Below are 15,794 nucleotides of genomic sequence, written 5' to 3'. Positions count from 1 at the left end.
TCCATGCTGACAGCAGCAAGCCCCAACATGGGGCTCAAACCCATGAACTGTAAGATCATGACCTGAGCCTAAGTTGAACACTCAACTGACTGAGCCACCCAGGTGCCCTGGGTGGACTAAATTTGTTAACTGCGTGAACTAATGAGATAATAATGCACATATACATAGAGCCTAACACTTAGCAAGCTCTCAATAAATAGGATATTATTAGCAACACAGTATTGGTGCTGTGTTTATTCACCTTGAGAAAACTAGTGTGGTAAGAGGAGCAACAAATTACAGATAGGTGTTGTGAATCTAGCTCTGTATCTTCTTTGTTATATGTCCTTGGCCAAATCTTTATTCTTCCCATTTCCCCACTATTAAAATGAACATAAGATGTTCACCCTGGTGTCCAACTCAACTTGGTTCCTATAAAGTCTGCCCTTTGCCAGACAAGACAGGCTGTCCTGTCCCGGAGTTTCTAGATATAGATCCTATACTGCACTAGCATTCCTCTCTTTCCTCTGCTGCTAATTGTTGACCCCTGACCTTTCTCCATTCTGACTGCCTAGCCCCTAAGTTCGTTACACCAATTGGCTACCTCCCAGCTTCCAGCCTTGAACTACACTGGTCCTCACAGTAAAGTCCAAAATCCTTAGGGAGCCAACTAGAGCCTTATTTTCTTCCCACCTTCCCCTTGCTCACTGTGCTCTAGTCACTGAGCTTTCCTGAAGCTTCCTGGAGCCAGTAGCCTCCTTGATTCAAGACCTTTGGACACAGCAGTCCCTCTGCTTGGAGCATTGCCCCCTCTGTCTTTATCAGGCTAACCTCTACTTAACTTTAATGTCTCAGCTTTAACATCACCTCTTCAGGGAGCATTACTTGGCTCCCTTGGAAGAAATTAAATTTCCCTGTTATATGCCATCTTCCTTGTAGGTCTTATACAATACATTGTTAAACCTTCACATTTTAAAAGAAGTTGAAAATCTGACCTTAAAGGTAGAATTTCAGTGTTCAAAGCTAGAAAGTAATTTAAAAATTATAAAATACTGAGGGCCAAACCAAAATATCTGTAGGTTAGTGAGCACCTGTGGCCTGCCTGTTTGCAACCTGAGCTGTTCAACCTTTGCCTATACTTGGTATCTTTTCCCGTATTAATCATCACTCCATTGTCACTCCATTTAACTGTCCACTCTATGCCAGGCACTGTGATTGGTGCTTTATATAGATGATGTCATGTAATATCCAAAACCACCTGTGAGGTCGAGTAAAGTTCAAAGAGGTTAAAAGACTTGCCAAAGGTCACAAGCCCTAAGTGGGAGAGCCAGGTACTAAAGGTCTTTCCACTACACTCTTGTGTGCCAAGGTACAATTTGTCAGTTATTGAATGGGAGAAGCTTCTGAAGCTCTGCCTAACAACAACTGTTAATATTTGTGCTCACTATGTGCCAGCCATTGTGCTAAGCAGTTTACATGGTCTGATTCAATCTTCACAACGTCTGTACAGAGGAGCTATTGTTATCATCACCACTTAATAGATGAGAAAACTGAGGTATAGAAGAGGTATCTGCTTTACCCAAGGTAAAGCCAGACAATCTGATGCCATAGTGTCTACTTTTAGGAATTACTAAAAAAAAAAAAAAAAAAAAAAAAAAAAAGGAATTACTATCACCAGTTTGGGGTTGTGGCGGAGTAGTGGGCTGCAGGGGAGAGGGAAAAATTTATGTACGTCTCCAATACAGAGCCCCACAGAGGACTCAATTGAGAGAAGAATCCCCCTAGATTATTTCCATGAACCGTCTATTGAGAGATTTGGCCTGCAGGTGGCAGTCTCTAAATTCTGCAATGTTCAATGCTATAGCACTTTATACAGTCAGAGTTGCTCATTTGCATATTGCTCTCTGATTGGTCTGATTCATTTTTGCCAGTTAATTGGCCTTGGTTCTCAGCCCAGTGAGAACAGCCAGGTTCGTAGAGCCATTCGCGTCTGTGAAAGAGCTCTCAGAATTTGAAACTATGGTGAAGTCATCAGGCCGTGATTTTAAAATGTGATAGCTGGAAACTTGTTTCATTGATTCTCCAACACTTTTTTAGCTTAAAAAAAAATAAATTATGGGGGCGTCTGGGTGGCTCAGTAGGTTAAGTGTCTGACTCTTGATTTCAGCTTAGATCATGATCTCACAGTTTCGGAGTTGGAGTACTGCCTCGGGCTTTGGGCTGACAGCATGGAGCCTGCTTGGGATTCTCTCTCCTTCTCTCTCTGCCCCTCCCCTACTTGTTCTCTCTCTCTCTCTCAAAATAAATAAAACTATAAAAATTAAACTTAAAAAAAAAATTCTCAGTGTGCCTGGGTGGCTCAGTCAGTTAAGCATCAAACTCTTGCTTTTCCACTCCCCAAAAAGGGTAGAATATTTTGCACACTGCTCTGCTCCATGCTTTTTTTTTTTTTTTTTAATAGAGAACTGGGGCGCAATAGTGAGTTGAGTCCAACTTCCGCTCAGGTCATGATCTTGCATTCATGGGTTGGAGCCCCGCATCGGGCTCTGTGCTGACAGATTAGAGCCTGGAGCCTGCTTTGGATTTTGTGTCCCCCTCTCTCTCTGCCCCTCCCTTGCTTGCACTCTGTCTCTCTCTGTCTCTCAAAAAATAAAGTAAAACGTTAAAAAAAATTTTTTTAATAGAGAACTATTTCAAGCATATAGAAAAATAGACATTTATATAACAAACACCCAAATCCCTGTCACAACTTTGTCAAATCTTAATGTTTTATCATTTGTTTCTTAAAATTGCTTTCAAGAAATAAAATATCAGATATGCTTTAAGTCCTGATATATTCCTCCTTTTACCCATTCTTTTCTCCTCTCCCCAAGAAGTAATCATTTGCCTGAATATTTTATTTCCACACATGATTTTATATTTTTGCTATGTATAGATAAATCCTTAAACAGTATATAGTATTGTTTGGGATGTTTTAAAATTTTATATACATGGTATCAGGCCATATGTAACCTCCTACAACTTCGTTTTTTTCCCTTAACATTTTGTTTTGTCCCTGTTGATCCCTCCAGTTTTCATTTATTCACTTTAACTGCTTTGTGCTATTCTGTATCATGAATATATCACAGTTGATTTGCGCATTCTCCAGTAGATGCATATTTATCTCCAATTTTTTTGTTTGAGATTTCAAACAGTACTACAATGAATATCCTTGCACTTATAGCCTGTATCCATGTTCATTGTTGAAAAATTGGAAACTTAATAAAAACAGAAAGACAAAAACATATTACTCGTAATAGTAATTGTTTATTGAGTACTTAACGTATGTCAGGTACAGTGCTGGCTACTTTATGTATGTTACTTTGTTTAATTATCACTCAATTTACGTAATAAGTACTATTGTATTTCCCATTGTACAGTGAGGGAACTGAACGTTAACCAGTTTCAATAACTTAGGCAGTAGCACACAGGAAGTGGCAGAACAGTTTTTTATTGCCAGAGCTTATGCTCTTAACATTATACACCAATAGTGCCCATGAGCCCCAAATCCAGAAATATTAATGGTTAGAAAGAGTGTTTACTGCTAACTGGTCTCTCAGAAGACAAGAGGCCTGGTGCAGACCACTTCCCATTTTAAAAATTGAGTATAATATACAGGCAGAAGAGTATCTATATCCCATGAGTGAATATTTACAAATTGAAGACACCCATGGACCGAGCACCCAGGTCCAGATCAAAAAGCGACATTATCAGCCTCCAGAAAACCCCCTCTCACCTTCTTCCAGACACTGCTCTTCCACCCTGAAGGGTGGCTGCTAGCCTGACTTTCAACAGAATAGTTTTGCCTGTTTTTTATTGTATATTTGTGAAACCACACAGCATATACTCCTTCGGTCTAGCTTCTTTCACTTACTATCATTTGTGAGAAGCATCCATATGTTTGGGTGTCGTGTATTACAAGGCACAAAAGGCATGTGGGGCAACATATAGCATGTTGCAAAGAGTGATGAGTGCCACCAAATCTTTTGTCAAGGTTGTCACAGGCCATTACCTTGAAGACAGGGTGATAAATTAGATCTAATGTAGAAAATGGACAAACCTGAGCATTGCAAGTGGTCTGGCACCCCCATTGCCTTATCTCACGTCCTCACAGAGCTACCTTAGCTTTTAGCTGAAGCTGCAGAAAACAGTTTAGTAAGGGCTTCACTTCTCCTTCCATCTTTCTGCATTCTGTCCTGGAGCTTTTCCTAAACCAAAATATAGGACTCTGGTGGGACCCTGTTCCAAATGCAAGAGGAGTTGATACTCCCTGGGGCAATCCCATGGGATTTACCATGGGGGATGGGAGCCAATGGACAAATGCTCCTCAGAGCAGTCCTTGGGTAGACAATGCTGAGAGGCATTGTAGACAATCCTCACATGGTTTTGGTAGGATTGCCAAGTGAGCGATGCACCCTTATGTTGGCTCCTTCTTCCCTGTTTTACTGTAGGCTCTCACAGTAAGTCCCTGGGATCACTTTCCAAGTAAATTACCTGAAACTAGTATTTGTCTCTAGTTATGCTTTTTGGGGGGAATCCTAATGCAAGGCATATGTAAAATACCTGGTACATGAGAGATGCTCAAGGAAAAATAGGAGTTTTTATTATTACTGCTATTAACACTACTGTTACCACCATCATTACTTGCCTGGGATTTCATAGTTGCCGTCCCTATCCATCCCCTTCCCCATGAATGATATTGAAACTCCACAATTACAGCTTCTATGGTAACTTTTTTTTTTTTTTTTTTTTTTTGCCCAAGAGTACCAGGAAGCCACTGAAGGATTTTCTTTCTTTCTTTCTTTCAGTTTTTTTTTTTTTAATGTTCATTTATTTATCTTGAGAGGAGGGAGGGGCAGAAAGAGAGAGAGAGAGAGAGGGAGAATCTCAAGCAGGCTCCACACTCAGCGAGGAGCCCAATGTGGAGCTCAGTCCCACAATTGCGAGATCATCACCTGAGCTGAAATCAAGAGCCCAACGCTCAGCGACGGAGCCACCCAGGTGCCCCAACATTTTTTTTTTAAGTTTATTTATTTTGAGAGAGAGAGCATGTGCACACATGGAGGAAGGCAGAGAGAGAGGAAGAGAGAGAATCCCAAGAAGGCTCCATACTGTCTGTCAGTGCAGAGCCCCACGCAGGTCTTGAACTCAGCGAGATCATGACCTGAGCCAAAATCAAGAGTCGACTGCTTAATTGACTGAGCCACCCAGGTACCCCCCAACAGTTTATTGACTATCCTATTTTTCAGGTTTAGTGAAGTATAATGATGAACAATAAACCTCACATATTTAAAGTGTGCAATTTGATAAGTTTTGATATACTTAAAACTCATTATACAGCCTTGAAAACATAACCATGATCAAGATAATTAATATACCCATCACCCCCAAAAGTTTCCTTATCCCCTTTGTTATCTCTGGCTGCCATACATCTGCCTTCTTGGTTCCCCAGGTGACCACTGATCTTTTTTCATTAGAGTTTGGTTTTCCTAGGGTTTTATACAAACGGAATCATACAGAATGTACTCCTTTATGTCTGGCTTCTTTTACTCAGCACAATAATTTTAAGATTCATCATGTTGTGTGAATCAATAGTTCATTCCTTCTTATTGTTGAAGAGTATCCATTGTATAAGTATGAAGGACATTTGAATTGTTTCCAATCTTAAGCTATTACAAATAAAGCTGCTATGAACATTCATGTTCAATCAAGTCTTTGTGTAGATGTATGCTTTCAGTTTGTCTTGGGTAAATACCTACAGTGTAATGGTTAGACCATATAGTAGGTGTATATTTAATTTTTTTAATTAAAAAAAATTTAATGTTTATTTTTGAGAGAGAGAGAGACAGAGTGCAAGCGGGGGGAGGGACAGAGAAAGAGGGAGACACAGAATCCAAAGCAGGCTGCAGGCTCTGAGACGTCAGCACAGTGCCCAACTTGGGGCTCAAACTCACAAACCACAAGATCATGACCTGAGCTGAAGTTGGACGCTTAACTGACTGAGCCACCCAGGCGCCCAAGTGTATATTTAATTTTTAAAGAAACTCCAATACTGCTTTCCAAAGTGGTTGTATCATTTTACAATGCCACCAACAGTGAATGAGAATTCTTGTGGCTCTACATTCTTGTTAACACTTGATCACTTGATATTACAAGTCATGGTGTGTAGATTATCTCATTGTGGTTTTAATTTGCATATCCCAAACATCTTTCATGGTTTATTTGCCACAGGTTTATCTTCGTTTGTAAAACATCTGTTCAAATCATTTTTTAAGCTGGGTTGTTTGCCTTAATGAGTTGAAATTGTTTTAGATATCAGTCCCTTGTTGCATGTAGGTTTTGCTGCTATTTCATCCCAGTGGGTGGCTTCCCTTTTCATTTTCATAAGTGTCCTAAAGAGCAACATTTTTAATTTTAATGACTTACGATTTATCAATTTTTTCTTTTATGACTGTGTGTTTGCAGGTCATATAGATTTTTTTTCCCTCATTTTCCTCTAGCAGCTTTAGGTTATACACTTAGCTCTAATTTGGACTTGACACAATGGGGTTGGCATTTAGCAAGATTATCTGGCAGCAGCAAGGATGGTGTTTGGAGGAAAAGAGCCCAGAGGCCTGAAACTAGTGAGACGAGCGAGAGAGGACCGTTGCTTGCTCTAGTTAATGGTGATAGAGGAAATGGAACGGCGAGGTCTATGGGATATAGATTGACTGGACTTAGTGGGCTGAAGAAGGTGCCAAGAATGATTCCCGGGTTGCTTCTTTATACACTAGATTGAGGATAACAACCTCCACCACCTCCTCCTCCTCCTCCTCCTCCCCCTCCTCCTCCTCCACCTTCTTTTTAAGATTTTATTTTTAAGTGATCTCTATACCTTAGAAGGCCTGGAACTTACAACCCCGAGATCAAGAGTAGCATACTCTACTGACTGAGCCCTCCAGACACCTTGAGGATAACTTACTTCTAAGTTTTTGTATTTTAAACTGGCCCTCAATAGTTTGTTTTGGGTTTTTTAGTTTATTTATTTACTTTGAGAGAGAGCGAGCGAGCTTAGGAGGGGCAGATAGGAGAGAGACTATCCTAAGCAGGCTCCTCGCTGTCAGCACAGAGCCAGATGCAGGGCTCAAACTCATAAACCATGAGATCATGACCTGAGCCAAAATCCAGAGTCAGACGCTTAATACTGAGCCACCCAGGCGCTCCATAGCGTTTTCTTTTGCAGAAACTATATTTGAAATTTGACCAGATAGGGGCTGGACACGGTTTTCTAAAACAGCACACGTACGTCAGCTCCTCCCTAGACACTGCCTGCAGTTGAACTTGTTTCTGTGCTCCTACGTCCAAAGACCTTTGCCCGCGGGCACTAGTTAAGCAGTCCAAGTTTTCATACCAAGGTTGCCAGCAGCGGGTGGCGCATGCCCAGAGAGGCCGTGTGAGGCCTACAGACCCGGAGCATAAGGCGGAGACGTTCCCGCCATCTTGTCCAGCCCGCAAAGCAGCTGGCTCTGGCTGGAGACTACGAATCCCGTGAGCCTCCGCGGGGGCACTTCCTACCCCTCACTGTCCGGCCAGCCTCGGCTCCCCGATCCCCAGGGCCGAAGGCTCTGGCTGCAGCCTGGCGGCGGGCGGGCCAGGTAGGATTTCCGGGGGAAGCTACTGTTGGAGGCTGAGGAGGCGGCGGCGGCCACCCGGGTGATTTCGGTGAGCAAGGGAAAGTGAGCGAGAAGTACACTGGGTCTGGTTGCGGGCGTCTCTTAGGCTCGCGCCGCGTTCTAAGCTCCGCAATGAGGTCGCGGTCTGGGCGGGGGTAACGGCCCGAACCGCGAACTTGTCGGTCCAGGGCGGGGCGGGCTGGGCCGGGGCCGCCGCCTCCTCCTCCGCCCTCCCACAACGGTCCCGCCGTGGTTTCTCAGCCTGCAGTGTGTCCCGCGAAGGCTGGCCCTCCCCTCCTCCCGCGACTTGGCGGGGCCCTTTTGTCTGGGCTGCCCCTTTGTGCCAGTGCGTGGGGTCGCCTCCTCCGGGGAGCCCTCCGGGCCGGTCCTTGATGGGGGCCCGTCCCAGGGGATCCGGTTACGGTAACCGGATCAGGTCAAAGTCCATTTTAAAAACCCGTCATGGGTCGGACCTCTGCATCCCGGCTGGGCAGAGCGGAGGCTAGGAGCCAGGCAGTGGCAGACGGAGTTTCTGTTGAAAACCCTTGAGGTTATTGTCTAACTCTGAAATGTAGCCCCGCGCGGCTTTGGGACACGAATCTCCAGGCATTTTTCTCGGTAGGGGGATGGGCCTGCGGAAAAGAAGTGAGCCCCCTCCCCGGGATACTGGGAAGGGACCTAATTTGCTGCCGTGTCTGTATAGGTTGCAGTTGTGATCGGGGAACCAAAGAACCAGTGCGGTTGAGCAGAATGGTAGTTCACAGACGTCTTGAATCTCGGAGAAGAGAAAGTGATTTATAGGGCAGCGAGCAGGCTTTTCATTCATTGCATGCAGAAAAAAGTTACTGGACTTCATCCAGGCGCCCAGTTCATCTCCCTTCGGACCCGCGATCCTTTTATTTCTTCTGCTTGAAGCAAAGTTGGAAGAAACGTCCATTAATAGAAGGATCTGCGTTATAGCGAAACCAGAAACCCAGTAGCTTCAAGAAAGCAACAAAGAGACTACTAGTTCACCAAGTAATAGAAATGAAGCCAGTTTGAGGGAGGATAGTAGTAGATCCTTACTGAAACCAGTGAATTGTGTGGATTTAATCAAATTTTGTTAGTGGTAATTTCATCCACGTTCCGTTGGAAGACTGCATTGCGAGATTCAGCATAAGGGCAAAGCTTTATAAACGCCGCGGCGGTGGCTGCTATTGAAAAATAATTAGTATTTCAGGTCTCTGAAATGAGGATAACCAGGACCCTTTTACATGAATCAGGGAATGATATTAAAGTTATATAGGTTAAATTCCCTCCCTAGTCAAGTATGCAAAATAAAGCCTATTGTACTTTATTATTTTGATCTCTCATAATGGAAGTGATTAACTCTGGGAATCCAGATTGTGTTAGTAATATTGTGCAGGGATTGAGGTCTTTAATGCAATTGTTCCCTTCAGGTTTTAATCCAGTCGTGAGTAGGGATTGGTTGTTTTCCTGATTGTGTTTTGAAGAAGTGTCCATAGAATTGCTCTGGAAGTTTTAAAAATAATCCAAGGAACAGGGGCACCTGGGTGGATCATTCCCTTAAGTATCAGACTCTTGGTTTCAACTCAGGTCATGATCTCAGGGTTTGTGAATCTGAGCCCCATGTTGGGCTCTGTGCTGACAGTGTGGATGGAGTCTGCTTGGGATTTCTCTCTGTCTCTGCCCCTCCCCAGCTTGCTTGCTCGCTCGCTCTCTCAAAATAAATAAATAAACATTAAAAAAAAAGGAACATCAGTTACTAATGACTGGCTGTTATCTGTTGAAATATGACATTGCTATTAGTGTTATTTTTTGAAAACAGCTCATCATATATATTATGTAATTTCTTACTGCAGTTCTCTGAGGTGGTGGTTCTCATTTTATTGGTGATAAATGTTCAATTCACAGCCTCTAAAATGTTAAGTGACTTGCCTAAAGTCACACAGTTAACCTAGATAGGAAATAGTAAACCATACTTCAGTCCAGTGCTCTTTCCATTACTTCACACCTGTTGCAATTACTCATTATACCACCATGAACAGCTTATGATTTATTGACATTTAAATATTGGAGAAAAATAATGGAAATATATATATATATATATATATTTTTTTTTTTTTGGAAATATTTTCTAAGCAGAGAAAAGTGACTTAAAATGAACTGGAGTTTTTATTTTTCTATTTAAAGAATTAAAAAAAATTTTTTTTAACATTTATTCATTTTTGAGAGACAGCACAAGTAGGGGAGGGGCAGAGAGGGAGACACAGAATCCGAAGCAGACTCCAGGCTCTGAGCTGTCAGCACAGAGCCCAATGTGGGGCTCGAACCCGTGAACCGTGAGATCATGACCTGAGCCGAAGTCGGACGCTCAGCTGACTGAGCCACCCAGGCGCCCCGGAACTGGAGTTTTTAGAACATCAAATGATGTCATACTAAGCCATAAATCATCCTGAACGTTGGTCCCATCACCTTGTTTGGTGGTACGTTGTGATTGCCTTGTGCTTAGGCCCAGTGGAGGTGGAAGAGTGGTGAGTTACTGGGCTGTGGTTTTGTCTAATCATTACTAGCAAGTTTTGATTAATCTTTCCTTAAAGGTTTTTAAAGAAATATGTTGGAGAACATCTATACAGCACTTTTGGCTGCTGGAAATAACATTGAAGAAAGAACTGAACTTCAGATTCTTTTCTAGCCAAAGTCAAGACTCAAGAAAATGCTTTCTTTGGTGTTTGCTTTTAGTAAAAACTTTTAATTAGTTTCAAACCTGCAGTTAAATCTTGGCTTTATGTCAGTACATGCCATGAATGTGACATCAGAAATAGAAACTTACTTCACCTCCTTTACTTAAATTCTTCTTAGGTAAAATGCATAACATGCCAGTGGAATTGAGTCAATACAATTGGTCTAGCCTTTCTAACTAGTAGAAGCCTGTTTTAAATCTCTTTTATTATGCCATCATAATGAGAAGGAACTTTTTTCCTTGTGTGTTTTGCTGTTGGTCTACTTTATTTCCAAATCATTTCATCCATTCATCTAGTCAACATAAACTTATTGGAGGCCTGTTGTGTTCTAGACACTGGATCGGATTCCTAGAAACCCAGGAATCAGATCCTGGGGACAAAGCAGTGAAAACCAAGTCTTTTCCTTTTTGGGGCTTATAGACTGATTAGAGGTAGAGTAGTTGGACAAGTCAGACAGTAAGTAAGTACTAAATAAAATCCTCTCTCATTAATGTGCAACCTTGAGCAGTAACCTCTTTGAAGGTTAGTTTTCTCATCTTCAACATGGAGATAATCATTCCTGCTCCATCTACCTTGTGGAATTATTTCCAGAAGTCAGAGGGTATTTGGTTGCATTATACCCTTTAGAAAAGGAAAAGGAGCATTGGAAGAAGGTTGTTTATAAAGAAAGAGACAAAGAGAATGGATGGATTCTCTGGTTTAAGACAGTCCGATGTCTCATTGTAAAAAACGTTCTGTGACTGTTAGTCACGTCTTCATGTAGCTCTCATCAAATAAGACTTTTTTTCTTTATTATTTATTTAGAGAGAAAAATCGGGGGAGGGGCAGAGAGAGAGAGAATCCTGAGTAAGCTACAGGCTCTGTGCTGAGCCACACGAGGGGCTTGATCTCAAGATAGTTAGATCATGACCTGAGTCCAACACTTAACCCACTGAGCCACCCCTACACCCCTCCTATAAGACCTTTGTATTCTGTATTGTCACAGTTAACTGTCTTAACGGCAAGGACTATGTATGTCCTAGTCTATTTCCTTACTGCTTAGCACATAGCTCCAAATATTTCTTTGGAATTTTATAAATATTTGTTGAATGAGTGAATTAATAACAAAAGTGGGCAGGGGCAGTCGTGGAGAATACAAGAACACAAATGCAACGCCAAGTATGTTTCTTTTATTCAGATTTCTATTTTGCTCATTGCATGCTAGGATCTGGGTTATGTTCTGGAGATAGATTTAAAGGTATCGATCCTCTTCCTTGAAAAGCTTGCAACATTGCAACACCTAATTGTGGTGTTGAGTACTAAGTTCAGGAGAGCTGTGTACAACCTAGGAAAGGGACTGAATGATTCGGTTTTGTAAACTGTGAAGGAAGACATTACAGAGGAAGTGATTTTGGAGCTTGTTCTTGAGGGATGAATAAGAATTCACCCAGTAGACCCATTACTATTAAGGTTATTCCAGCTTGATTCCCCCAACCACTACCACCCCTAATCAGCCAGAGGAAGCAGTTTGGGCATAGGAATGGAGGTGAAAAAGTATAAGGTGTGTGTCTGGAAAAGAGTGAGTACTCTGGTATAGCTAAGAGGGTTTTGCAGTTGGGGTTTTTTTTTTCTTTATTTTTTTTTTTTAAATTGTTTATTTTTGAGAGAGAGAGACAGACAGACAGAGTGCAAGGGGGGAGGGGCAAAGAGAGATGGAGACAGAATCTGAAGCAGGCTCCAGGCTCTGAGCTGTCAGCACAGAGATTGATGGTGGGGCTCAAACCCACGAACTGTGAGATCATGACCTGAGCTGAGGACAGACGCCTAACCAACTGAGCCACCCTGGAGCCCTGGGTTTTGCCATTGGTTTTTAACATGTTTTGGTTCAGATGCCCCCTCTAGGAAATTTGATAAGAACAATGGTTTGTCACCCCAGACAATTGCACATAAGCAAATGTATATAGTTTTAGAAGGTTGTGGAATACTTAGTGGGGTGGGGGTGGGGTCTCTGGACATCTGGGGTTGAGCAATTAAAGAGTATAGTGACCGGTGAAAGGAAAGGTTGATGGCCAAGTGCTGAGAAGGGTTCAAAACTTTTCACTAAAGAGTTTAGGTTTTATGATTAGGGAATTTTTAAACCATCAAAGGTTTTTACATTTTTTTTTAATGTTTTATTTTATTATTTTTGAGACAGAGAGACAGAACATGCATGAATGGGGGAGGGTCAGAGAGAGAGGGAAACACAGAATCCAAAACAGGCTCCAGGCTCTGAGCTGTCAGCACAGAGCCCAACGTGGGGCTCCAACTCACGGAGTGTGAGAACATGACCTGAGCCAAAGTCGGACGCTCAACCGACTGAGCCACCCAGGCGCCTCAACCATTAAAGGTTTTTAAAGCAGGTAGTTGGCATAATCTGATCTGTTTTTGAAAGGTAATTGCTTGCTGTCTTTGGGTAGGTTAAAGGGTTTAGGAGAGATAGAGTAAAAGCTAAGAAGAGTTGGATTTCAGGGCCTTTTTTGTTTGATTTGATTTTAAAAGATGGAAGAGATTTGAAATATTTTGAGGTAAAGGAGAAGGAGCCAGCAGAGTGGCAGTTACTGAAGATCTGCACAAGAGAAAAGGGAGATGATAAAGGAGCCCTGGAGAGGTGAGCCTTGAAAGGGAAACAGGAAAAAAGGATGGAGGAAGATGTATTTGGAAGTGATGGAGATGGGAATTGAAATTGGAGTAGGTACCAGCCACATAGGTACTTTCATATGTGTTATTTAATTTTACAAAATTCTGTAGAGTGAGTGGGCATTCTCATTTGACAGTTGAAGAAATTATGGTTCAGCAAGATTAACTTCATTTCCCAAAGGCACCATATAAGTAACAGAAGAAGTCTGGGGTCCAGATATATTTTGACTGCAAAGCTTGGGATCATAATTTCTGCCTTATAAGGTTGGTTAATGTCTAATGTGACCTCTTTTTTGTCTCCCTTTCCAATGGAAGGGGTTAAATTATCTGCAGAACGATAAAAGGCTAGAGTGGGCTAGATGACTTCAGAGAGTGTTAAAAGTTTTGCAATGGCAGTTGTGGAAAAGGCAAGGGGGCCAACCAAAGATGAGCAAAAGGGCTATTGAACAGTAATTAGGACCTAACTGGAGGTCAGACACGAAATTTCTGCTAGTCCACATGTTCTGTCTCCTACATTCTCAGTAAAGCAGCATCTCTTGAATATTGTTGATGTCGGCCTTTGAAAAAAACACACTATATTGTAATAGAAGGCTTTGGTGCCACCATCTCTGAGCAGATTACAAGCCTTGTGCTACAGTTTTCTCATCTCTTAAAGAGTGGATTAGTTGGTCTCTTAAATTCTATGGTTTTTATGACTTACAACCAAAAACATTCCAGGGAATTTTAGGAGAGGAAGTGTGTTTAGTATCTGTTTGATTTTTAGGGAAGAGGTGGTTGAAACCATACATCTTTCAGATTCAAGCTTAGTTTTCCGTTTAACTTCTCTATTATGTTGAAAGCACCAGGTGTTGGTTTTGACAATCTGAAAGTTCTGACCTATTTACTCAATATAATGCAGTTCCTACCTTTGGAGTCTGAAGACCTGGTTCTAGTTCCAGCTATATCACGTTGTAGCTGTGAATATCCAAGTCAGCTAACCTTAAACTTTAGTTTCTTCGTCTATAAGATAGGGATAACCATTTCTTCATGGGGTTTTAGATGAGATAAGATTTGTGTCAGGTCTTTATAGATTGTATAGTGTTTAATAAATATGAAAAAAGATACTATTTCTGACAAAGGAGAAAGGTAGTACTGGGATGCCTGGGTGGCTCAGTCGGTTGGGCGACCGACTCAGTGGGTTGGGCGACCGACTTCACTCAGGTCATGATCTCACAGATCGTCAGTTCGAGCCCCGCGTCGGGCTCTGTGCTGACAGCTCAGAGCCTAGAGCCTGCTTCAGATTCTGAGTCTCCCTCTCTCTCTGTCCCTCCCCGGCTCACATTCTGTCTCCTTCAAAAATAAATAAACATTAAAAAAAAAATTTTTTTTAAAAAGGTAGTACTGTGATCAGTGCGGTAGGAGAGAGGAAGCACTGGTTTCAAGTGCATCCTTCTGTTCAGGTGTCCTGAGTGGCAAGGGAAGTCTGTCAGGATGTGAGCTGTCAGTGTATTGATTTAGAAGTTGATTTGTGGTATATGATGTTGCTGGGTGTTTCTGTCAGGTATACGTTTCAAATCAAATCTAATCTTGAATCAAATCTGACAAAAAAACTCCATTGTTAAAATTCTCTACATTTATTCTTTCAAATGTGAGCTTGTTAGGCACATTTCCAGGAGTATTTTTTAAATATATATATTTTTTAATGTTTATTTTTGAGAGAGAGAGAGCGCGCGCATGCATGCAAGAGTGTACTAAAGCAGGGGGAAGTGCAGAGAGAGAGGGAGACAGAATCCTCCTAAGCAGGCTCCAGGCTCCACACTGTGAGTGCAGAGCCTGATGTGGGGCTCGAACTCATGAACCATGAGATCATTATCTGAGCCGAAGTTGGGTGCTTAACCAGCTGAGCCACTCAGGTGCCCCTCCAGGAGTATTTTTTAGATAGATTTTGACTATTTTATTTAAGACTAGATAACAATCTTATGATTGTCTGATAACTTAAATGCATCACTTGGTTTGTTTGTTTCCTCTCTGGGGCTGATTTTGTTGGAACTCTACATTTTAATCTCTTACAGAGAACTCCCCTTTCCCCACCTTTACCCTGCACATGCCATCTAAGTTTTTACCAGTGTACTTAATTCTCTCTACCCAGCTGCTTACTCTCTCCTTTGCATTTTGATAGGAAATACAGTGTCAAAAATTGGTGTTGAAGATTAATGATTCCTCCTTAACTTGAGTGATCCCAGAGCACTTTGACCATATCTCTGCAGGGCACTTTTCTCTATTTAGTTTACCTCTTTATTCTCCCCTACTAAACAGTTACTGTTTATGGAAATAAACTGAGTTTTAAAGAATCGTATGTTGTGGGTTTCAACTTGTTTAACTATTACATAGGTATTGCATGTGTAACTTTTTTCTTTAAAATGAAATCACTAAAATAAAATTGCTAAAATAAAATAAAATTACTAGATGAACATTTATATAGTTCACCACCCAGTGAACCACCCAGGCACATCCTTATCCATTCATCAGTTGATGGACATTTGGGCTCTTTCCATAATTTGGCTATTGTTGATAGTGCTGCTGTAAACATTGGGGTGCATGTGCCCCTTTGAATCAGCGTTTTTATAGCCTTTGGGTAAATACCGAGAATGCAATTGCTAGGTCGTAGGGTAGTTCTACTTTATTTTTAAGTAATCTCTACTCCCAGTGTGGGGTACTAACTCAAAACCCCGAGATCAAGAGTCGC

The 15,794-nt window shown here is 41.8% G+C and overlaps 1 protein-coding gene across 21 annotated transcripts in view; it reads left to right on the top strand.

The window, feature by feature from the left end:
• Nucleotides 1-15,794, top strand: part of LOC125913573 (mediator of RNA polymerase II transcription subunit 18) — a 131,589-nt gene that overhangs the window by 24,083 nt on the left and 91,712 nt on the right. For 7 of the 21 annotated variants that reach the window (XM_049618775.1, XM_049618771.1, XM_049618762.1 and 4 more), the window contains exon 1: nt 7,561-7,719. The exons of 9 other annotated variants lie outside the window; for them this stretch is intronic. The gene's annotated coding sequence lies outside the window, so the exon portion shown is untranslated. Of the gene's footprint in view, nt 1-7,483; nt 7,720-15,794 lie in introns of those variants that run through there. 5 more of the 21 variants (XM_049618779.1, XM_049618773.1, XM_049618766.1 and 2 more) reach the window with 3 other exon arrangements.

Source organism: Panthera uncia, assembly GCF_023721935.1.
Source record: "Panthera uncia isolate 11264 chromosome C1 unlocalized genomic scaffold, Puncia_PCG_1.0 HiC_scaffold_4, whole genome shotgun sequence".
NCBI lineage: Eukaryota > Metazoa > Chordata > Mammalia > Carnivora > Felidae > Panthera > Panthera uncia.
The sequence above is the reverse complement of the archived record's forward strand: the minus strand, read 5'-3'. Positions and strand labels throughout refer to the sequence as shown.